Below are 25,347 nucleotides of genomic sequence, written 5' to 3'. Positions count from 1 at the left end.
GAACAGAACTTAGGCAGTAAACAACAAAATGGCGCTGGTCTGGCCCTCTCACTTTAATAAAACAAGATTAATAAGGCAAAAGAAATGTGATCCATTGTACTGCTAATTAATATGATTTATTTTGGATTAATTATAGTTCTAAATTATCCCATCCTTTGTTCCCCTTTGTTGATATATATAAAAAAATACTGGTGATGTATTTTATTTGATTCACTTTGGACAAAGGCAAGTATACTTTCATCAGTTTACAAAGTTCTACCTATACACTGAAAACTTTATAACTCTAAGACAGAAATTCTGCTCTGATATGTGATAGAGAGTTAAAGACAATCACCAGAATTTTCCACTCTCAGCTTTGATCTTTTTTGATGGGAGGAGAGTGGTGAGTTTTGAGCATGAGTTGACTATAAGAAAGGATTTCATGTAATAATGCATGAAAGGTTTTGATTTTTTTTTTCTGATTTATTTGGTGATTTTTCTTCTTAACCAAACAACAAACATTTATTTATCAAGTTTGTTTATTAACAAACTCGTTCATCAAGTTTTTTTCCTTAATCAATCGGCAAACATTTATTTATCAAGCTCCCTGATCTAGAACTTCTGGAGCTTCCAGCGTGGTGGAGTTGGTGGTGAAGGCCTTCTTCCTGCTTTGCAGATGGGCGTTTTCCTGAAATACCTTCCAATGGTGAAAAGCAGAGAAAGGAAGACGCTCTCTCATGTTTCCTCTCACGAGGACATTAACTTCTTAAAAATACTTCTGTGTGGCATTTGGTCTGAGAAGTAGTGTGCTTTCCATCTGAGCCCCTGCTGACGGCCTCTATCCGGTTATCTCTCCATAGGCACAGAAAGGACTATGAGACAAGTGCTTAAACACTAATCTATAATTTTGTTTTAAAAACATGAGTCTTCATACAAAATATTTATACTAAGTTTCATATCATAATTATTTTTAAATAAACGTGCATAATAAATACATATTTGTTAGGTTAAACTGTAAATGTTTTTGATTGATTGATTAGTATGCATCAAACTTTATACATGTAAAAAGAAAAACACTGTTAGAAATTAGTATAATATCAAAAAGAGACACAGTGTAATGAAAGACTCCTGTCCTGCAGTAACTTTTAATATGTATATAGTAGATTTGGAATAATTCATTTTCCAGGTCCTTTTCTTCAGAGTTTATACAAATTTCCTTTGAGACATGTCAGTTTATATACTGTGTCTTGAGACCTGCCAGATTTTAATTCACAGAAATGATGCCAGTTTGAAACCTAGTATGTCTTTTCATTTAAAAAATGATTGCAGAATACTTTTACATTATGATGTGAAGTTTTAGTACTTTGTCCTTAGAATGTCATAATGATATGTAGGAAAATGTAGTAATAATAGTATGTAAATGGTCAGGTTTATTTAGTGTAAATACAAGTTGATTATTACCCAAATGGTGGAAATTAAAGCTTGGAAGAAAGCACAGCTGAAATCAGTCAGAACTTATTTGTCATCACAGGGGTATGTTTTGAAATAATCTTTCATTTTCACCTTCCTTTTCATTTCTGAATCAGTGCCATAAGCTATGTAGCAAAAGCCTCAGAAATTTTAGGAGACTTTCCTACCTCTGGTTCACTCGGTTTATTTCAGCCGCTCCACCCAAACCTTTTTAGAGCAATGTTATATAATCTGAAATATTGGCTATAACGTACTGATAAGTACCTTACATTTTCCATTAGCTTTCAGTATGCTTTGTGGTCTTCTAAAATAGAAGTAAATATGTTATAAGTTTATAATATGTTCAGAATCTGAAAGTAAAATAACTTTTCTACTTACTTTTACATGTGAACCTATGCAAACAGTGAGCCCAAATTCTTTGGCTTAAAATATATTTCTGTTACACCACTTGTCTATTCAACTGAATGAAAATATTTGTTTTCATCAAAAAATTGATTGTGTTTATAAAAAGATAAATAATTTTTAACTAACACTTTTTATTAAAATAAATGGGCTATCTAATTTTATATTGAACTTATAATGTCAAAATTGAATTTTTATGCTCACTTCAACAAGACACATTCTAAAGGTGAAATGACGCAGAGATAAGCATGACCCCGAGCAAGGACGACTTGCAAATTTGTGAAGTGTTCCATATTTTTTAATCAAATAGGTAGGATCAGGGAGGAAGTGTTTGTTAAATTCACGCCTAACTGATACAATGTACACCTTCTGGGGAAAGGGCACACTTAAAACTCTAACTTAAAGTGTTCAAAAGCAAACTATGCAACCAAAATGTGTGTACCCCTATAATATCCTGAAACAAAAAATCAGAAAATAAGGTAGAATATAGGAAAAATTGAATTATTGTGATTTTTAAAAATTTGTGTTTGAAAAATGACTTTTTTCCTTTTTTTTGTTGCAATTAGACCTGGGGCGGGTTTGAACCTGCCACCCTCAGGATATGGGGCCGGGGGCCTACTCACTGAGCCACAGGCACTGCCTTGAAAAATGATTTTAAATCTCCCAACCCCCCACCTATAAATTACATTTTTAGACAATATATAATTCTCTCTAAGAATTCATAATATAGGTGGCCTTTGGAATATATATACACACATAGTATATGATGTATATATATATATATATATATTGTATATGCTGTGTGTATATATATATATATATTTTTTTTTTTTTTTTTGGCCTGGGGCTGGGTTTGAACCTGCCACCTCCCGCATATGAGGCCAGTGCCCTACCCTTTTGAGCCACAGGTACTGCTGGAATATATAATTTTTTATGTATGAGAAGGTCAAAGAAATATAATTAAGTCAGGAAAAATTATATTTTTTTATATAAAGTCCCAAGTAATGGGATTGTGAGATCAAATGGAAGGTCTACTTTTAGTTCTTTGAGAACAATGTAACCAAACATTTGTACCCTCATATTAGTCTGAAATAAAAAAGACAAATACATATCCATAGAGAGTTTAAAAAATGGAAGTGTATACTCATGTGAGAATATTCTTTAGCAAATTTATAATAGGTTTTACCTAAGTTATCACATTCAACATTGGTCTTTTAATAAGCAATTAAAATTAATGTACTTAATTTACAAAGTATTAATATGTAATATCAGAATGAATAAAACTGGATAGAGAAATGATGGAGAGAGTAGAGTTCGAGTTGAGCAGACGGCCTGACAGTCACTGCGTGAGCCCCACTGGTACCTGGAGCTGGTGTTTAGCCCCATCACACGGCCTCTGACGGTTTCTCCTTGACAGTCACTCCCGGGTTAGGTTATGATCACACATTTCCAGGGGGCCTGCAAATGGCAATTCAGGTTCAATATTTTGGAAGTCAGTTTTTCATTAAATCTGGGAAATAAATCTCTAGCTATTATTTCTTCCTTTTCTTCGCCTTTTCTTTTACCCCACTCTCTTTCGGAGGCTCTCAGTACATATGTTGGGATGCCTGGACAGTTCCAAAGCTCCCTGAGGTTCTACTAATTTTCTTTGAATCTTTTTTTAATCTGTTCTTTGGAATGGATACTTTTTGTTAATTATCTTCAAGTTCATATTCATCTATCTTCCATCTCTAATCTATAGATGAAGTCACTTTTACATTTTTTGTTACAGTTCTTGTATTTGTCATTTCTAGAATTTCCACTTGCTCCTTTTTACACTTTCACGAGAGTTACTATTTGTCATATCATTGCTACATCTTTTCTTTAAATATTTGAACATAAACATATTTTTCTTTAATTATTTGAAGTACTTATAGTGGTTATTTTGATGTCCTCCTATACTCAATCCAATATATGAACATTTGGGACCATACAGAAGTATGTTTTATGATTTTTTATTTTATGTACAACAGTCACATTTTTCTTTTTTGTTTGTATCTGGAATTTCTGCTTATAAACTGGAAATTTAGTTGAAATCTGAATTTTAATTTTTTAAGAATTATTGCACTTTTGTTTTATGTCAGGAATTAAATGATACAATGAGACTTCATTACGCTGTGCGGCTCTAATTACCTCTGCTCAGCTGAAATTAACCTATATATACGTGCTTAGCATTAGATAACTGAAATTAATCTATATTTAACGACCCTGTTGCAACAATGGTTTTCTTTCAGAGACTTTACAAGTTAATTCAATACCTTGGTCTTAGTTTTAAGATACATGGAGTTAACGGTATTTACCTTACATTGTATCTTTTATAACAATAAAAGTTAAAGAAGTATTTTGAATTTTTTTAATGTATAAAGAATTATTAAAGTCCTTGCTACTTCATTTAAAAAAAAAAGAAGAAGTTACATCCATGCAGTAATTCTTAGAGAAAGAAAAAAAATCAAATCAGTCACTGAATTTAAGATGCCGTTTTTTACCTGATGAAAATAAAAGAGGAAGATGAACAATTTTCTCTCATTTCAAATGCTATTATCTTAAAACTGTATTAGGAAGGATATGAATATATATATTTTTCTTTTTTAACTGAGAAGGGCATGATTTGTCTTGTTAGACTATTTATTTTTCAAGCAACTGTGAAAAAAATACAACAAAAAAGGAAGAAGTAGTTTTAAATCCCTTCCAAACATATGATTACATAAATGTCTAATATCTGATTATCAGCTGGAAGGAAAATGAGATAGAGCTCAAAATACTTAGAAGACTACTTTTATTCCCATTGGAAATTGTCTGATATAATAAAGCCCCTTAGAGAAAAGGTCTGACTCTGAAAAACTCTTGTCCTTGGCTTATTTGTTAAGAAGATTGTTCCCTGGAATGTGTTCAAGAATGGATTTTATTCTTGAACTTCTGTGCTCTGTGAATGACCAGTCACAAAGAACTCGATCTTATAAGCCAGAATTTGTGTTGACTTTGATATGAAGTCACCATTTCCAGGAATACCACTTTTAATTCTATGCAGGAATTTAAATATGGCAAAATTTGATCAGTTGAGTAGGAATAAACATAATGTTTGCATTACTGTCAAGTAAGGAATTTGGGAAGGTATACATGGTTCAGGTGAAAGGGAACTTGGGTAGAAACACTTTCTGGGAGATCCAGCGGAAATGTAAACAGCTTGGAAATAATCAGCAGCTTTGGCAACCTGTGAGTCCACTTTAAACAAATAAAACTCAGAGAGTTTAGGATATTCAATAGTTCTTTGTACTTTTACTTGCTAGAGGAACAAACAGTTTATCAGAGTTCTAAATTTTATTATTTCCTAGTACATCTATCCTACAGGTATTCTGCACAGAGAGTTCACAAAGAGAAAAGCAAGGAGAGGTGACTTGTGGTGTCGTAAAGGGCAAGGGTATCAAAGAAAAGTGTGTAACCAAAAGAAGAAACCACACCGTGAAAATAAATGCAATTCCTTAGTGCTTTTCCCCATAAATTAACTTTTGGGAAAACGCATTAAAAGTTTGTGTTTGCACAGCAACGAACATATTTCTAACTATCTTAAATAGCATTTTGTTGATTTTTATCAACAAAAACAATGATTGGGAAAGATCAACTTTAAAAAATGTGAACATTGGGGCGGTGCCTGTGGCTCAAAAGGATAGGGCGCCGGCCCCATATGCCAGAGGTGGCAGGTTCAAACCCAGCCCCAGCCAAGAAAAAAAAATGTGAACATTGAACCATTCTTGCTTTGAATAATGAATCAGGATGAAGATGATAGGTAAGCAAATCTGACATCATCTCACCTCAGAATGTAATAAAGAAGGATATCCGGGGAATATATGTGTTGTGTCTCTGGGTATATTTTCATCCACAGTGGTGAAAGCAGGTATTGACAGCTGGCTAGGGCAATGTAACACCTGTTAATAAGCTATAGCTTTTGGGAAAGCTGTAGAATAGTTGCCAAAGAATTATAAAAATTTGTTTTGACTTTAGTTCTCTGTAGTGAAGTTGAGAATGTTCTATGAACCTGCAGTTGGCTCGCTGACATTTTGAATGGTGCAGCTTTGTTTTATCCCAGTAAAGGATTACACATAACAAAAAGACATTTACATGGAGATTTGATTTACAGTTTTGCAAAATCTCAGTGTTACAAATTACATATAAAAATGCATGCCATGTGGAAGCAAAATGGTCTCCGTGGTAGTGTTCTTAATGGTCTTAATGTCCTTAATGTCCAAACTGGTCTCAGTGGGAGTGGGAGTCACCTTACTCACAGCTCTGCAATGTCTTCGTGTTTTTTTTTTTTTTAATTAAATGATAGCTGTGTACATTAATGCAATCATGGGGTACAGTGTGGTGTTTTCATATACAATTTGAAATATTTTCATCAAACTGGTTAACATAGCCTTTATGTCATTTTCTTAGTTATTGAATTAAGACATTTATATTCTACGTTTAGAAAGATTCACTTGTATCCTTGTAAGATAAACCATAGAGGTGATTCCACCTATCATGCTCCCTCCACCCATCCACTCACCCCATCCCTCTCCTCCCCCTCCCAATATTCTTAAGCTATAAATAGGTTATAGCTTTCATATGAAAGCTATAAATTAGTTTCATAATAGGGCTGAGTACATTGGATACTTTTTACTCCATCCTTAAGATACTTTGCTAAGAAGAACATTTTCCAGCTCTATCCATGTAAACATGAAGGAGGTAAAGTCCTCATCTTTCTTTAGGGCTGCATAATATACCACAGTGTATGTATATCACAATTTATTGATCCATTCATGTGTTGATGGGCATTTGGCTTCTTCTTCCTAGAAATTATGAATTGGGCTGCAATAAACATTCTGATACAAATATCTTTGTTGTAATGTGATTTTTAAAAGGAATTGTAGGATCAAATGGCAGGTCTATTTTTAGTTCTCTAAGTGTTCTCCAGATGTCTACTTTGAGAAATTACCTAACTCCAGTAAGATTAGTCCATATCACAAAATCCCAAAACCAGGGATGTTGGCCTGGATGTGGAGAAAAGGGAACACTTCTACACTGCCGGTGGGAATGCAAATTAATACATTCTTTTTGGAAAGACGTCTGGAGAATGTCTTCGTGTTTTGACTCTTGTGTTTGTAGCCCACAATTATCACTACACAGGGAGGAGTGGAGGCTAGAAAAAAGTAAACTCCCAAAGAATCGATCACTTTTCCAAATATGTCCAGTCTGGATCAGATTAAGTAAAAGTTTTCTAAATAACAAGGTTATTTATGCCAATACAAATCTTCTATTTGTCACAGTGCTGCCTTTTCCCATGTGCCTCCGTGCTTGAGCTGAACTCTAACATAGGAATGAATCCTTTAATTAGAAATTCCTCCTCTTCTTTCTATGCCTTCATATACTACATATTTAAGGCTGTGACTTATGACTCCAATTGGAATAAATTTCCCCATGAGAAGATTAAACCCTTTTTAATACCTAAAAACATTTACTTTTTGTTCTATGTTGTTTTTCAAAGAGCAATTTTGACCAAATTTGAAACTCTAGTAAAGTATACAAATGCAATGACTTTGAACACTTTCATTTTGAAAACTTCTCTAATAGAAAGAAAAGAACAACAAAACATATCTGACTTCTGAGGGGCTAACCTCTGATGAAATAAAGAGATATGTTTGCAACTAAGCCTAATGTAGTAGCACATTATTCTGGTGCTTAACATAATAGAAATCCAAATAGACCATTATGAGAAAGATTTAAAGAAAATAAACTGAACATTCTTTTTTTTTTTTTTTGGGCCAGGCTGGGTTTGAACCCGCCACCTCTGGCATATGGGGCCGGCGCTCTACTCCTTTCAGCCACAGGTGCCGCCCAGACTGAACATTCTTAAATAAAAACAAAAAATCATAACATCAATACATCTTCATTAACTTTTAAGTGATCTGCTGCAGAGATAGAGACTCTAACAGGTTGCTTGTAAGTAATTGCAATGCCAGTGTTTGGATTGCCATGATTTGGACCTAAAAAGGCTGCTTTAAACTGCTTTGGTTTTAAAATTGGATTTTTTAACAGCTTCACTAAGGTACAGTTTATATGCAAATAAGAGCATGCATTTATTGCATAGGAGTTAATGAGTTTGGACATATGCATACACCTGTGATACCATCATCACAGTCAAGATAATAATCATCACTTCCAAAAATGTCCTTGTGTCCTTTTTCATTGAGAGAGAGAACACTTAACAGAAGATCAACTACCTTAACAGATTTTCAAGTACATAGTGCTGTTTAACTTTAGGCACTATGTTGTATAGCAGATTTCTAGAAATTACTTATCTTGTTTACTTTAACTTTATATCCACTGAACAATACATTTCCATTTCCCTTCCTCCCACTCCCTGGCAACCAGTATTCCATTTCCTGCTTCTGTAAATTTGACTATAAACATGTAAATTGACACGTAAGTGGAATCAGGCAGTATTTGCCCTTCCATGACTGGCTTATTTCATTAGCATAATGTCTTTCAGGTCTATCAATGTTGTTCCCACCATAGGATTTTCTTTTCTAAAGCTGAATATTCCAGTGTATGGATATACCACATTTTCTTTATCCATTCATCTGTCAGTGGACATGTGGGTTGTTTCTCTCTATGTTCACAGCTGTGAATAATGCTGCGGTGAACATGGGAACACAGCTCTTTAAGATCCTAGTTTCAATTCTTTTGGATGTATACTCAGAGGTGAAATTGTAGATCCTCTGGTAATCCTGTTTTGTTGTTGTTATTGTTGTTTTGTTTTGTTTGTTTGTTTTTTAGGAATTTCCATACTGGTTTATATAATGTTTATATAATGTTATATAACCAAAAACGTGAGATTGTCCAATTTCTCCACAACTTCACCAACACTTGTATCTGTGCAATGTTCTGCTGTGTTGATAACAGCCATCCTAATAGGTGTAAGGTGACACCTTATTGTGATTTTAATTTGCAATTCCATATTAATTAATGAAGTTGAACACCTTTTTGTATAACTATTGGTTATTTACATGTCTTCTTTGAAGACAAGTCTATGGCTTCTTTTAAAACAAGCTATTTAGTTTGTTTTGTTTTGCTACTGAGTTGTAGGAGACCCTTGTCTAATTTGGAAATTAACCCTTTATCTGAAACAGTTTGTAAATATTTTCTCCCATTCAATAGGTTGCCTTTTCATTGCTCTGTTTCCCCTGATGCACAGATCCATTTCTCTGTTTTTGCTTTTGTTGCCTGTGATTTTGGTGTTATATTTATGAAATCATTGCCAAGACCACAGTCATGAAGATTTTCCCTCGTGTATTCTTCCAGGAGTTTTATAGATTTAGGTCTCATACTTAAACTCCGTTTAGTTGATTTTTGTGTATGGCATAGGAGAGGAATCCAATGTCATTCTTTTTGCACACAGAATTATGAAAATTCGGTTGGTAGTGTGTGTGCAGATGTGTGTGTGTGTTTATCCTTAATTCTTGGGAAAAGTAACTAGAAATTTTCTAAAACCCATGGTTTTATTGATTTGGGTTTAAAAGTAAACTAATCTTGAACATTGTAAAAATTTGAGGTTTTAGAAAAAGAAATATTCCTCATGAGCATATAGTGACAAGAGAGTTTCACCTTTCTTATTCTCTGCCCCGATAGGACAAATGACAGTTTTAATTTTATATTTCAGATAGAAAATAAAGAGAATAAGACTCTTCTGACTAATCTAAGCCCTTTCTAACTTTCCTCTAGGACAGCAGTTTAAATACCTGCCATGATCCTGTGAAAACTATGGAATGTTTCCATATGGGGAAGAGGGGGAGGAGTCCATTCAAATACATAACTTTTCACTTAATTTTAGAGGCATCAGAGACCTCAGAAGCCAATCTTTACTCCAGATTCAGAACAACTATAAAGCCTTAACCTTTAAATATATTCTACTAAAAACAGTACTCGTCATACATTATTAAAAGATGTTTAATCATGCTTTTTGAAGTTTAAATCACAGAAAAAAAGAAAGTTTGGCATTTGACTAGGAAATCAACTATAAATTAGAATTAGAGTTTTTCTACAATTACCACTAAGTTTAAAAATAAATGCAGAGGGCATTCTATAAATAAAAATAAAGTTATTTTTTATTTAAACACTAGAGGCATTTTGATTAATATTCATTAATTGGGGGGAATTCATGTGTTCTTTTTTCAAAAATTTTGGAAAATATTCTTATCATTACATCCTATTGCAGCTTTGAAAGCTAAAAGCAAGAATGCTTTATGATAATGTAGTTCATTGAATTTTTTGGTATTTGAATTTTCATTATAAAATGTGTGGAAATAATATTTAAAGAAAACACATCTATGTGCCATTTACCTTATATCTCATGAGTACTGAAAATACATTTTGAGAGAACCCCATACATATTATTCCATTATATAATTTTGAATAATTTACGTGACATTTATATGGTTACAGTTGCTCTTTTATTTTCACAAAATGATTGATGGTAACGTTCAGAATTTTGATGATTCTTGGTACCCAGTTCTCATAAACACTCCAGTGTTCCAATGTTCAATTAACCTTAGCTAGGGTTCCCAATGATCAAAAACTCCCTGCTCAGTCCTCTTAGAGATAAATAGCCTTGTGCAGGCATAAAACCTAGAAGCATAAACTTTCAAGGGTTCCCAATAGTTACAGTATCTTCTCAAAAAGATGGATACTTCCTGGTTTCAAGCCCTCATAGATAAAATTGTTCCAAATAAGTCTCTGTTCCTAGATGTTGTCACCTATTGACACTGTTGGCATTTTGGGCCAGATAATCCTTTACAGCCGGGAGCTGAGGTGTGGGTTGCAGAGTGTTGATGGCACCTCTGTCTCTGTGCATCAGAAGCCAACCATCTCTCTTCATGGCAACTATCAAAAACATCTCCAGACATTATCTGGTCTCTTGGGGTAAACTAGACCCCCACTGAGAAGTCCTTAGGTGACTTCACCTACGAATTTTGGCCTTCTCTGACATATAGAATACATCTTTTGATTTACATAATCTGAGACCCAAAATAAGTCTTGTTCGATAAATGTGACTTGAGATACAACCAACTCTGTGATGCTTTCAAAGGTTCTCTGAAATGTTCTGGAGTCTATCATAGCACTTCACTTTGTAGTCCTCAGTCATGACTTCACAGGTGTCACCAACATGGGCTCCAAGCTTTCCCACTGCTTGTAGGAATTGTCATTGGCTTAAAATCTATTCTTATAAAATCAGAAAACACTCTCTTAAGGACCTTGGTCTCTCTCTGAATGCAAATGTCTAATGATAATCAACTGGAGAGCTTGGTAGTTATCAACCACACGGCAGTGTCCATGTGGTCTCCGTCTCCCTGTGGGTCCCATCTCTCTAATGCTCTTTTCCAGTAACAGCCAGATTGCTCGAGGCGAAGCTGAATTGCCTACACGTGTACATGCTACACATTCCATAACTTATGAAACTGAGCACAGCCTATCTCAGTCTTTTCCATCCCCTTCAGTCTGGATAATTAGTAAGAAGTTACAGCCTCAGAGATTTTTACTCATATGCTCAATAACCTTCAGGTAAAAAAAAGTCCCTGTCACCTAGTGATGATTGCTCAGCTTCCCCTAAGTTGGGTATTACAGTCAGATCTACTATAGCCCTTAATTGTATTTTTGAGGCACAAGAGACCTGGGATCTCTGTAATTTATCTCAAGGCAGCTCCCAATTTTCTCTCTTTTCAAAAAATTATACACAAAATTTTACTAAGAATATGACCTCTGAAGTCTGACCTCCTGAGTTTGAATTCTGGCTCAACAATTATTAGCTGTGTGACCTTGGGCAAGTTTCTTGAGTTTTTTAATCTTATACTCTTAAAATGTGAAGGACAATTGTGTCTATTCCTAGGGTTCTTATGATTTAATGAGAAAGTTTATGCAAAATGCTTAGGACAGCACCTGTTAAGTAGTGATGACAGGAAGAGTCGGCCCTTATTAATCCCTGTTTACTGTTGCTTACTAAATCTACAATTTGACATAACTCGTAAGAGGACTCTGGAAATCACTTGAAATAACAATTTCTTAATAGTTTTCTTTCTTTGTGCAGCACTTCGACTTAGCAGGTAAACCACCCCAAAGGTACAAAATCTTTGTATGTGTATTTAATAAAGAGTATATATTATCTGTTACCTACTTGCAAAGTTTTCAAATTTCAAGTATTATAGCCGAGGATATGGCTTACCCTTACAGAACATGGGAAAACAGGAAACTGTAAAAACATCATCATTGTTGCCCTAAGAAGAAAGCACTGTCCTCAAATACTTCTTTATCTTTCCCACAGGATGGATGGATGGATCGATGGATGGATGGATGGATGGATGGATGGATGGATGGATGGATCGATGGATAGATAGATAGATGGATGGATGGATTTGTCTATACACCCACACACATCTCAAATTCTCTATGAGTTTAAATGTATATAAGTGAGTACTTTTGATACAGAGTGGATGCGCCCTGGCTTAGCTGTGGCCCCCAAGGCTTCTGTGTGGCTATGAGGAGGTGAGGGCTAGAGATGAACTGGTGTGGAGAGGGCAAGCACAGCTGAGGCCCCTGGGTCCCTAGGAAGTTGAGGGAGACTGTGGCAGCCCCAGCCTAGAGGCAGAGAGTCAGAAATATTTATTTGTTGATTGGACATAGACTGAGCACTCACAAAGCTGGTGGTTGAGGGTGCACTCTTTCCCCTGCCAAGCCCGAAACCACTCTTGGACCTAGAGAGCCCTCCTCTGGCTGCACTAGTCCCCTGTGAGCATTTCACAGACCTAAGGATGATACAGCGACCCACCTCCCCACTTCCCAGGCCTGTAAGATTAGATGTCAGTTTCCTAGGCCTGGGTAATTTCATGAAGGGAGTAACCTCATGTTTTGTCGCCCAGGAAAAGGGGCTGTATCCGTTGATTTTTTACCAAATCCTGGCTAAATGTAACTACAAAGGACTCATTGAAGTATATATGCCCCTACACAAAACCTTCTGACTTGGGTTTTTTTCCCCTTTGCCAGAAGCTCTGGTGCTTTTTACTTCTGTATTCCTTTCTGGCTAATAAATCCTATCTTATCACTGATCTGTGGCCCACGGGTTCATTCTTTGAATCCCAGGTAACACTTTTATATATTAAAATGACTACTCTTGGGTATCTTAGACTGTAACATCCAGAAGTATGTTAAAATTCTGCCACGCTGCATATTTGGATGGTGGATAGGAAGTCTGTAATAACCACAGCCTATTCTACAAACAAAGAGCATCAAATTTAAGACAAGAAGAAACCAAGAAATGAAACTACTGAAAAAATTATTCAAATTTCAATTACTTTTAAAATATACATGTGAAAATGTTACCCTGCATCATTTTTAAGACTAACTTAAAAACTAGCTAATATTTTGTCCCAATTCTAAAAGTAGTTCCTTAGAACACAGGAGGTGTGGTTAATTTGGGGACTTTAAAAATTAGAACTTTAATTTTATTCTTTTTAGATAAATCCCCATAGTCCAGTGATCTTTCAACAATGGTTAAGTAACAACAAGATTATCTGGTTGTCTCCAAGGATATCAGAAAACCTTTTGATGGAAAGGAAAGCAAAATATATTTAAGTAGTTTTCTAAATATTTGGGTGTAATAAGGACTTTTGAATATAAAAAATGAGAGGATATTTTGAAATTCAGAATATGCTTCTCCCCTTTAATTCCTCTGCACACCACTAGCAAATATTTGAAAATCTCAGAATTTATACTTCTGAGGTTTTAATTTGTTGTCAGACACAATACGGAAATGTCCACCAATGGGTCCCACTGTTTCCACAAGCGCCATAATTAAACGATGTACCTGGGGAGGGTCCAAACGGCGGACTGGAGGGATCACATGCCAGACCATCCAGGGAAAACAGCGCATCTCATATAAGGGAGAGGGCAGAAGAGACCCGGAGCCAGGAGGGATCATGGAGAGGGTGCGAGAGCCTGCGGGAACCCCGCAGAGGAAGATTGGGAAGCAGTGAGGGAAGAAGAAAAAGGCGTTGACGGGGATCCAACCCAAGGGGTGCAGAACCCAGCGAAAAGGTAAAGCGAGACGGCCCCACCCTCCTTCTAGGATGGTTGCCACGTTTCCTGGAGGCTTTTCCACCTCCGGGCACAACGGCAACCCAGACTGGTGGGGAGAACTTGGTGATCTCAGGCCGGATGGCGGATGCTCCCCTGCTAGGACAGCACCGCAGAGCCCGAGAGCCGCTGCCTCCACCAGGGGCTTCCTCCCAGCCCGCCCTGCTCCGGCCACTGCCCTGGGGGTGCAGCTGGAGTCCAGAATGGGGCGGGAAGACCTTCCCCAACGCAGGCCTGTGCTGGAGGTTGAGGTTCCTTTGGAAAGTGGGTTCCATGACTTTTCACTTAGGAGTCTGTAGTGGGCCTGGGGTGCCCAATCTGGGACTCCCTCCCCGCCCACTGGTGCTGTGGACTCTCATGCCCATGGGTCAGACAAGTGGGCCTGGAGGAGGTTTGAGAGCCCGATAGCCAGGCGGTGAATCAAAGGCGAACTTTCAGGTACGGTGGGGCCAAGCCAGTAGCTCTCTAGTGGCTTTCCCCAAAAGCTGGGAGTGGACCTGCCATCTTGTTGAAAAAACCTGCCATACCAGCTGTGGCAGAGCCTCAGGGCCTGCCCAGTCTCACTACCCAGCCATTCTATTCTGGTGGTGAGATTAGGGGCTCACCCCGCACCAGGGGCAGTGGAGTGCTCCACCTGAGGGGCTAACACCAGGCACAGGTCTCAAAAACAGCACTGCAGCTTCTTCTTTGGGGCAAGCACCACCTACTGACAGGGAGGTCAATTTGCACAGCCCTTTACAGAACATTGATTCACTCTTACAGGGTGAGATGACTCCAACCCACTAATCCACCCCACTGTCTCAGAGATTGACCTGGACATCCCGATACATTTTATAAGGCCAAGGGCTGGAGAAAGAGAAAAGATGTCAAAGACCTCCATCTTCTCAGCAAACTGAGACAGGGAATCTGCCCAAACACATAGCTCATTGCTGCTACAGCCTACAGATCAGTAGGATACCACGCTAAGGTATCTTAAACCGAGGCTTCTACCCAGAACTTTGACCATCATCAAAGCACCCACAAACCGAGTCAAAAGTTCTTATCCAATAAATGCTATGATTATGCTCCTACATTTAAGGAATGAAAAAAAAATGAACCCAAATATCTCATGTACTCCCTGTTAAATAGCAATTAAATGAAGAGCACATGTGCTTCCAGGGAAGTAAAACTTAATGGAAATCAAGCAGGGGGCGTAGGAATGGGTGAAAGCCCACCCAGTGAGTACAGACACCACTGCATGGCTGGTGGCCACACTTACAACCATTACTCGAGCATTATAAAAGTGATCCATGTAGCCAAAAATATTTGTAACTGCCTGATACTTGGAAATTAAACACACACACAAACAATGCATCTTTTTTTTATATGGCATTACAATTGAATTCACTGAAGAACACTACTTAAATTCTGCATATGACTTTTGGGGGGATTAAATATAAAAATTTGAAACTAGAAAATATTGAGAATTATAGACATTAATATGAAACACATATATACAAATGTTTTTTAATTCCAACTTGTTAATGAAATACAATTCTCTATCACTAGAAGAAAAGCTTCTTTCTGCAAGACACTAAAACCCCCAGTGAGCTGAGAATCATGAAATTTGCCAAAATATAATTTGGACATTTTTCTTAAGGAAGCTTGAAATTGATGAAATGCACAGAGTAAAATTTCATACACACAACAGTTTCCGTACTTTCTTGTGCACATTTAAGTTACACAAGAGAAAATGTAGAGAAAAATGGGTATTATAGTGCTATTTTACAAAATTTATAAATAGAGTGAAAAAAGAAATATCTGCAAAGATCTCCTTGGCTCTATGCTAAGATGATTAACATTTTCTCTAGATGGCTCAGATGGTTTTCTGCACATTTTTATAAGTATTTCCTCTTATCAACCCATAATTGTTGGATATTGACTGCCCAATAATTAATAGAACAACATCAACAATAAAATTGGGTACTATTTCTTGAATTCGAAGTATGTGCTGGAGAGTCTTGTAAGTCCTGAACCTCTTTATATCAATTAACACATTTCATACCCATAACAGAGACAGGTGTAATTAACATCTGCATTATGCATGAAAAATTGAGACAGGGAAGGATTCATTAACTTGCTCGAGATCACACAACTAAGTGGAAAAACTAAGATATGAATGGAGGCAATATGAATTATGGCTATTATGCTGCTCTAAACGCAGTTACATTGCAATTATTTCAAAAGTATAAAAATCATAATAAAAATGTTTTTTTCAATAAGGCATACTATTTAGGAATGTCCTTAACCCCTTATCCCTTTCCTCTTGAGTGACTCAAAATGAAAATATAAAAAGAATACTGCAAACATTTAGAGTTACTTTGGGAGAAAGGAAATTAAGTTTGCTTGGCAGAATGTTACCCTGTCAGCATAGTGGAGACATAGAACAGGGCCTCTGGGGAACTGAGATGCAAAAATATTCCACCTTTGCCTTTAAAAAAGATGAGATTTTTCAGATAGATGTTTGAACACATAGTAAATGCATGTTTCTTAGATTTGATATTATTCATTAATGATGAAACAAAGATATCGGTAAGAAAGATGTTCTTATATGAATTATCAGAGGTAAAAAACCTAAGATCACAAATCAAACTGGATTTAAAAGATGACAGAAACTAGAAACATTTCATGAGGTGAACAAAAAGGTTTTTATTAAAATTAATGAGTCTTATCCCAGCGTTGAGAGAACTGAGACTGTATCTGTTAGGTTAGTGCTGAGTTGATCTATTCTCTCCCTGCTAACTGAAATATCAGTTACCCAAGATAAATCAGTGCACAATTAATACTATAACATGGAAATGTATTCCCCCAACACATCCTTACCGACTTGGACAGACCAGCTCTGTCTCAGCTAATGCATCACTTGACTTGGATATGACGTGAAAATGCTGAACCTACAATCAAAGAGAAAGAACACAAATAAAATATTGACAGTATAGCTAGTGATTCTGCTCTAAGCTTTTTCCTTGTGGGGAGAGAATATATGTTGTAAAAATATTCGTTGTCTTCTTCAAAAGACAAACATATTGAAACTAAACTTCCATTGAGGCCAAGACAGGAAAACAAAACAGGAGGGCAAGTGAAACGGGAGAACACAGAGTGCTGTGTTCAGTCATCAGCACTGTCCAGTTTTCATGGATTGGTAGTTTAGTGAAAACTCAAATGTCATTATTCAGAGAAACGAGTGTCTATTACTTCAAAATATAAACTGAATTAATTCCCTGTCAATTCAGGAGACCCCTGACAACTTTATTTTTAGCCCATTATTATTATATACTTTGTCATCGGAATGAGGTTGACTTTCACTTGGTCAATGTTCTGAGTGGCAGTGTCTCAGGAGGGCACAGCACAGTCTGTATTTACTACTATCAATTCTTCTTGATTTCTGATGTAAATGTTACATTTGATAAACAAGCTTTTTTATATTACTAAAAATAAACCTAAGGGATGTGGGTGAAATTAGTCCCTTTAGAACAGGAAAGGCAGAAACAATGTAACGGAAAGGCTATGGACTTTGCTGTCAGAGAAACTAGGGTCAGATCTTGAGCTAGCTATTTAACTCTTGGAGTAAGTTTACTTACTAGGAAATAGAAGTAATATCTAACTCAGAAACAGATATTGGGATTAGATGATATTCATATGACAAAGCTGTATATGTTGTTAAATTAAAATTAGCCCAAAGCTGCCACTTTACATACCTTAAGTTTGGCCTAAAGGATTTTCCATACTTACTAAATAGCATGCTACCTGGACATGTAAATACACTGTCACCTGCTCTTGCAACAAGTAGCCAAGTCTCAGCCAATCAATCACCATGGTAGAGTCTCAGCCAATCACAGCTGGCCAACTAATTGACCCACGTTCAAATAGGACAAAGCCAACCAATCCAACCGTGTCTCTACCGCATTTCCGTTTTCCTTTTTCCTTTTCTGTCCACCAATGTTATCTGAACATGTGGCAGCCACAGAGTCCTTCTCTGGGGCTACCTGGTTCTCAGACTGCTCTTTGCTCAATTAACCTGTGTTAAATTTAATTTTCCCAAAGTTTTTCTTTTAATAATCTTCAACATTACTTTTTAGCATTTTTCTTTCACTTAAGTAGAAATTGGAATAATGAAATACATGATGATCTAATAATCAAATGAAAATATAGACTTTTCTGTTGTTTCTGTACAATATTGTACCTAATCATTCCAACATCTGTTTAATCTCAGGAAACTCAGTACTATTTTATCTGCCAATCTGAGGCAGCAGTGTACCCAACGGTGCTGCTCTATTCCAGAGCAAAGGCTTATACACCAGTATATATTCAAACAGATCACTGTAGGTTCAAGTGCATGTTTTATTCAAATGAATGAAAGAATGCAAGAGTTTTAAGAATTATTACAAAAATCATCCTTGAATATAAATGGAAGGAATTCTTAAAGAATCATACCAGTTCAAGAACTTGCATTTCAAGAGTCAGAATTAAGTAAGTGAGTAGAAGGAAAGAAATGGGCGTTTCAAGTTCCTGACAGTATTAGATATCATTCTTTAAAAGAATGGTTATTAGTATAATTTCATATATATATTAACATAAACTAACATCATGAGGAAACTTCTACAGAGAAGGAAATGGCTTTCAATGTCACATCTCAGCATTGCTGCTGTGCCGTCAAGCTGCCTCGCGTTTGGTGAGCGCTGGGAATTCCACGGAGTAATTTTTCTGAGTTCTACTTTGCCTCCTGTTTCCAGTATTGTGATTCCCAAGTTCTTAGTGAAGAGCTGAAGAGAATGAAGATGAGTCAATGCCATTTTCCTCTGTGGCTGGAGATCCGTGGAAGTTCAGCACACTACACCAGGTGACACTCAACCAAAAACTGTTTAAATTTGAGTTCCATCTTTTTACCACATTCCTTCCTTCTGCTTCTTTACCGGGAACGAGCAATGGCAAGCAACCTGCTAGAAATGGGGTGCACATTCTGCAATTTCGTTAACTTAGATTTTCTTTTATCATTATAGATTTCTGATGTATTTAAGGAAACTATGATGTAACTTTCCAGTTTGTCCTTTGTGCTAGAGTGCAAGTGATGGTTACTTGCAATTTTCTATCTACATCCTAACCATAAACAGAACTTTTTTCTTCACTTTTAAGACTATTTTCAATAAAAGTAGAATTCAAATGTAACTGACATTTTCTTTCAAAATTTAGCCATGTAAATATCCTGTCTCCAGCTGTCATCCATTATTTGGACAGTTGTGTTATTTTTTTTTTTCTCCTTTGAAAGTAAGTCTTTTTCTTCATCTGGTCTCTTGAATGCTTTTCTCTTTTTCTTTGTTTTTTGGCAATATTATGATGATGTGCCTACGTGTGATTTTTTTTATTCATGCTGCAGATGATCCATGTCTTCTTCTTCTGCTGTGAGTTAATTTCTTTCAACAGTTTTGAACAATTTCAGACGTTAAATATTACTTCTGTCCCATTTTCTCTCTCCTGTTGTTGTTTTTACTATGAGATAAAAGATATGTATAGATAATGTATTTTCATTTTCACTTTTTTCCGCATTTCCTTTCTTCTCCCCTTCTTCCTCCCCCTCTGTTCAGCTCCCGGTCGGCCTCTCTCTCCCTTTCTTTCTCCTTCTCCTCCTCCTCTTCTCTTTCTTCTTCTTCTTCCTTCTTCTTTTTCTACAGATTGTGGTCTCACTCTGTCACTCAGGCTGTAGTGTGGAGTGTAGTTATTGTGGAATTATAATTTGTGGCAGCCTCAACCTCACGGGGTCAAGCAATCCTCCCACTTCAGACTCCTAACCAGCTAGGACTACAGGCAGGAGCCACCATTTCTAGCTCTTAATTACTCTTAATCTACATTATGTATTTGTGTTTTTTCCAGATTTTCTTAGATGCTGGTTTCACTATACCAACTCAGTCTTCTCCTCTATAAGATATAGTTTTCTTTCAGTAATTTTGGCGATATTATTTACTACATTGTTCAGGTCTAGAAGTTCCATATGATGGAATTTTTACATTCAAGTTGTCCAGTGAGAGCGTCCATTTTATTATCACTCTCCATTTATTTTCCTAGATTCTTGAATATGATGATTATAGTTATTCTAAAAACTTTGATAACTTCCTCACTGGCCTGCACTTAGTGCCTATGTTCTGTGGCCCAGTCTTATGCCCCTGTCTCTGTGTAATGCGGCCTGTCTGAACGTGAACAGTGCAGTGTCCTTAAAATATCTTCGCCAAGAGATTCCTCCCTCCTCATATCCCAGAGTGAGAGCTTATTTCTTGAATTTAATCTAGAATAAAAATAAATAGTATCACAGTAGAGTAGAGTTGAGAAACGATCTGGGTTTGCCAAACCAACCTTGGGTTTGCCACCTTTTTCCTTTAGGGAATCACTATCCTTTATTTATGTTTCTGTTTGAAAGTTATAAAAATAGTCTTGGATTTTTTTGTTCTTTCATTATATGTCACAGAACCTAGGTCCAATTAATGTAGTGAAAATATTGAAAATATGGAATTTCTTTTTTTTTTTTTTGGAGGGGAACTAAAAGTCCGACCAAGGACCATGCTTATAACAATAGATAAGCAACAGTTTGAGATAGTACTTGGGAGATATATTTTAGCAATTATTTAACCATCTAATTCATGTTTATTTACATAATTAAAATACAAGTAAATAGATTGATTAAAGTAAGTTTTAATATAATCAATTAAAATTGAGTAATTCAATTTAATTTTGTTTTACTTTGTGTAAGATATTAATTCTTGACATTAAAAAATGCCTGATTTTATTAGCTGGGATCAGTTACTGACAAGTTGAGTGGGAGAATGTATAACCCCTGAGAACATAGAAGAAAGGCATGCAAATTTGCCTTCTGAATAAGAAAAAGTTTCTTATAAATAGGTAGAAAACAAAAGCACAAATATTAACATTTCCTGTCATCTCACTATACAAATGTCACTGTATATGAAGAATTATTATGTATTCAAGACATTAATACAGAAAATGAAACATCTATTATCTGAACTATCTAATCTCATTTCTAGGTTGGCTAGTGATTTTTTAGTATTTCAAGAAGGCTCGCTAAGTTCCAAAATGTTATGTCTAAGATGTATTTGAAAAGATTTTTCTGAAATATAAGAGATATCCATATTGAATTTAAAAGATTCATATTACTTTATATGATAGGTTTGAATTACTCTACTAGAAAAATTATAATGTGAATATATAGTATTTAGAAATATAAAGAAACTTTTGCTTTTATAGTATGATCATAGAATGTTATTGTTGAGGGGATATTAGAGATCAAATAACCATCACATACCACTTAGCATTAATTGATTGACACCAAAGTGATGAGTCAGAATAAACTGTGTGTGGAATTACTTCACTTTAGGTTTTATAAATTCCAAGATTATTGTGACTTAGGTCATAGTTTATGATCTATTTATTTAAAGAGATTATTTCTCATTAAGAAAAAAAATACAATTTATTCCTTAGTAGCACCAATATATGAATTGTCTTTTTTAAACATAGCTGTAAAAGTGCATAGAGAAAGCAGTTGTGCATTATTATTGGAAGTTAGTGTACAAATAGTATTCCTTGGTATTCATGCCTGTGCTATCCTTTATAATGATAAACAAGTGCATGTAAAATGCTTACAAAAAATATAAACGTGTATATGAAACAAGGTAGTATTACACATTTTAAATGATAAAATTTAGTAACTAGTAAGACAGTGTTCACAAAGTTAACCTTAAGAAACTTCTTTGCTGGATGGGTGTGGTGGCTCACATCTGTAATCCTAACTTTCTTGGAGGATAAAGTGGGAGGATCACTTGAGGTCAGGAGTTTGAGACAAACTTGGGCAAAAGCCAGACCCAGTCTCTACTAAAAACAGAAAATTTAGCCAATTACCCGTGTGTGGCAGCTCATGCCTACAGTCTCAGCTACACAGGAGATTGAGGCAGGAGGATTGCTTGAGCCTGGGAATTTGAGGTGGCTGTGAGCTAGACTGAGGCCACGGCACCCCAGCTAGGGCAACAGAGGGAGAATCTATCTGAAAAAAAAAGAAAAGAAAGAAAGGAAAAAAACTGCTTTGCTGACAGAGCTATTAGGCTATAAAATGACACAAAAATCAGATTATTTGTCCAAGATCATACAGCTAGTTAAATGGCAGATCTAGGAAGGTTACTCTTAGATCCAAACATTGTGCTTTTTTTGTACAAATTCATTGTTTCTCTCAGAGGAGGGACATTTTAGCAAGGAGTATTTTATACCATTTCCTCATGTTGTGGGCATGCTCCAAAACAAAGAAACAAACAACAACAACAACAATAGCTGTTTTATCCCTGTCTTTGAAAAGCTTACAGTCTAGGTGGAAAATCAGATATCATATAAATTTGAAATGTGATACAATTATTAAAAGTAAGTGCAAATTAGCATAGTAAAAGTGATAATGTAAGGCATAGCAAATTATGCAGGGGTAATTAGTACCTTCTGAATGCAAATTTTAAATCAGGTTCTGAATATGATAAGGATGAATGACTGGATATTTTAGGAAAAAAAATTGGTTAAGAATATAAAAGGAGAAATGGGTGAATATTACTTGGAGCTTAAAAAATTAGATAAGTAGCAAAGCTATTACTGGAGATTTGATGGAATGGAAAATGCTAAAGGCAAGAGACAGCAATTTCTTTAGAAAGGATATTACACAATTAAAATGGATCTGAAAAAGAGTATTTCAGTCTGTAATGAATAATATAATTTTTTTAAAACCAGCATTTGTATAGCAAATAACACTTTTTCACCCAATTTTCTCATTATCTTTCACAACTACCATTTTTTGGCATTGAGTATTAATTGTCCTTTTGCATTTATTTCCCCTTTATTCCCTTTAATAATAGAAATGCAAGTTTTAATTACAAGACGATAACTTAGCAAGATATATTTCTTACTATGTTTTATTGTAGATGAGTCCATGTACTCATTCTAGGCCAGTGGTACGTGCAAAGAAGTTAAATGAGCAAGTTCTGATTCATCCCCCCATATTCCTTTATTCACCTTCACTGGAGGTGAATAGGGCTTCAAGTCAACTTTTGTTATATGACAAAATACTTAGAGATGATAGAGCAGAACAAAAGGAACCTGGATCCGTAAATGAGTTCATGGAGCAGATCATTTTCACCAACTCTGCACCATTCATTTTTATACTATTTCATGTAAGGTAAACTTCCATGACATTTAAGCCACTGACTGTGGGTCTTTAGTTTCAGTAGCCTGAACCCTAACTGGTGCAGAAATTACTACCTGAAGGTGTAGTTTTGCAGAAATAAACGTTTAAAATATGTGGCTTTGTCTTGAAATTTGTACAACAGGTAGAAGAAAGAGTATCTCAAGGCTGTTATGCTAGGACACTTGTGTGCAAAAACATTTGATGACCTAAGGCAGTGAAAATAAAGAATCACAACAAATGCCTCTGAACGTGTAGGTATGGGGGAATGGACTGGTAAAACACAGAATTCAGATCTTGGCTACTTTTAGCAAAATTCTACAAGAAAAAGATAAGTCTAGGCAAGACTCTGCCGGTTTGCACGCAAAGATACAAGCCGGGGTCTCTCTGTCTGTGGCCTATAATGCAAATTACTGAGAATCAGTGGACTTAGACTATGAAAAAATCAATCCTTCTGTATTATAACCAACTATAGAAACGATCCCTGAGAGTATAGTCTTAATACTTCTGTATTGTAAACTCAACATAAACTCAGATTGTTGCTCAGGGCCTTCCTGGTCAGACACAGTCAGCCTATATTCAAAAATAGCATTTAGGGTACTAGGCCCTCATTGGACCTATTGTTTCATTGGGTAACCACTCCAAATGGCTTGAGAAATGTAAAAGTGCTGATAATGGTTTCCTGAAGTAATAAAACTAATACTCTCCTGATAACAAAACCAAACCAAGGCAATAAAATGGGGAGGAAGGGGATTGCTCCTGAGCATTGATCTGTAAGGACAATGGGAAACTACAGAACTACTGGGGCTTTCTGATGAGTAACCTGTGATCAAAGAGATGCCAGAGAGCACAAAGTGGTTTCCTGTTTGCTTTTTGTTTCTACTGTTTGAATCTTAAATTGTCACACGTGCTCTAAAAATCATCTTCCTTAGACCATCTGAAGTGCTGGTTCAATGCGCATCCTAGATCCTCCCCACCTAATATCTAATGAGTGATATAGTTGCTGGTGAGCTACAAAATTTTTTTAAAACAAACTCCCCAATTATTTTTAAGTACACTAAAACTTGTAAACAACTTTCTCTTTTATTAAAAATAAATTAATATTGAGTATGAGACATATCTATTTTATTTTTCTTTTTATGACAAAATGCACTTTGTCATTGGGAAAAAGATACTGAGCACATTTGCTGGTAAGACTGAAAGTAGAAATAATAGCTATTTTAGAATATATATTATTCACATAGGCTTATGATTATTAATCTAGAGATTTTCAGTTTTTGTTTTTTTTTTGTCAGCAGTAAACTAGACAAAATCACTTTAAATTCTGTCTTGTTATGGTTTTGAAAGAAGAAAAAGGTTGTACCTACTGATTTAAAATCTAAATTATTTGGGAAAACAATTAGCAATTTTGGACCTTTTGATGAAGAAATAAGAGAGAGAGAAGGAGAGAGACAGAAGTTGTATAGCGTTCCTTTACTAAAGAGAATACTCTAATCATGATATAAATGCAAGAGATGACAAAGTAGTCTTTGTAAAAAGCTTAACTACTTTTTTGTATTAAGCTTTAAAGACCAATATGAAAGTTAACCACAATCATCTTTGTAAATATTGACTTCTGAACCTTTCTGTTAAATGTAGGGTTACCTTTGAATTCAAATACTAGCTTATACTAAGAAAGAGTTAAATTACAAAAGGAAATGGATATGAATGATGTCTTTGAAACATTTATATTAGGCATAGTAAATACAGAAATAATCTTTGCTTTTAGCCCTTTATAAATATTTCATGATAGTTTTTGCATGAGCTAATTTTAATTGCATTAGCATGCCCTTGTACAATATGTATATTAACCTGCACAGTTAACTTGCTTGTCAAATAAAATATTACTTGAAATCAAAATATAACTTTTTATAAACAAGACCATACCATGTTATAAATAAATATTAAAATGTCACTTAGGTCAGTTCTGTCATGAAAATAACATTTGGCAGCTATGTTATGTATTTACTGGATCTATCCAAAGAAGAACCACATGTCTCGGA

General features: G+C 35.6%; 1 pseudogene; it reads left to right on the top strand.

Moving 5' to 3' along the window:
* The first annotated feature begins 2,049 nt into the window (after nt 1–2,049).
* LOC111728197 lies at nt 2,050–2,150 on the top strand (annotated as a pseudogene).
* Nucleotides 2,151–25,347: the final 23,197 nt, after the last annotated feature.

The sequence above is a fragment of the Otolemur garnettii genome, unplaced genomic scaffold (assembly GCF_000181295.1).
Source record: "Otolemur garnettii isolate 467f Iridium unplaced genomic scaffold, OtoGar3 scaffold00143, whole genome shotgun sequence".
NCBI classification, from domain to species: domain Eukaryota; kingdom Metazoa; phylum Chordata; class Mammalia; order Primates; family Galagidae; genus Otolemur; species Otolemur garnettii.
This window is presented reverse-complemented; position numbering and strand designations above follow the sequence as displayed.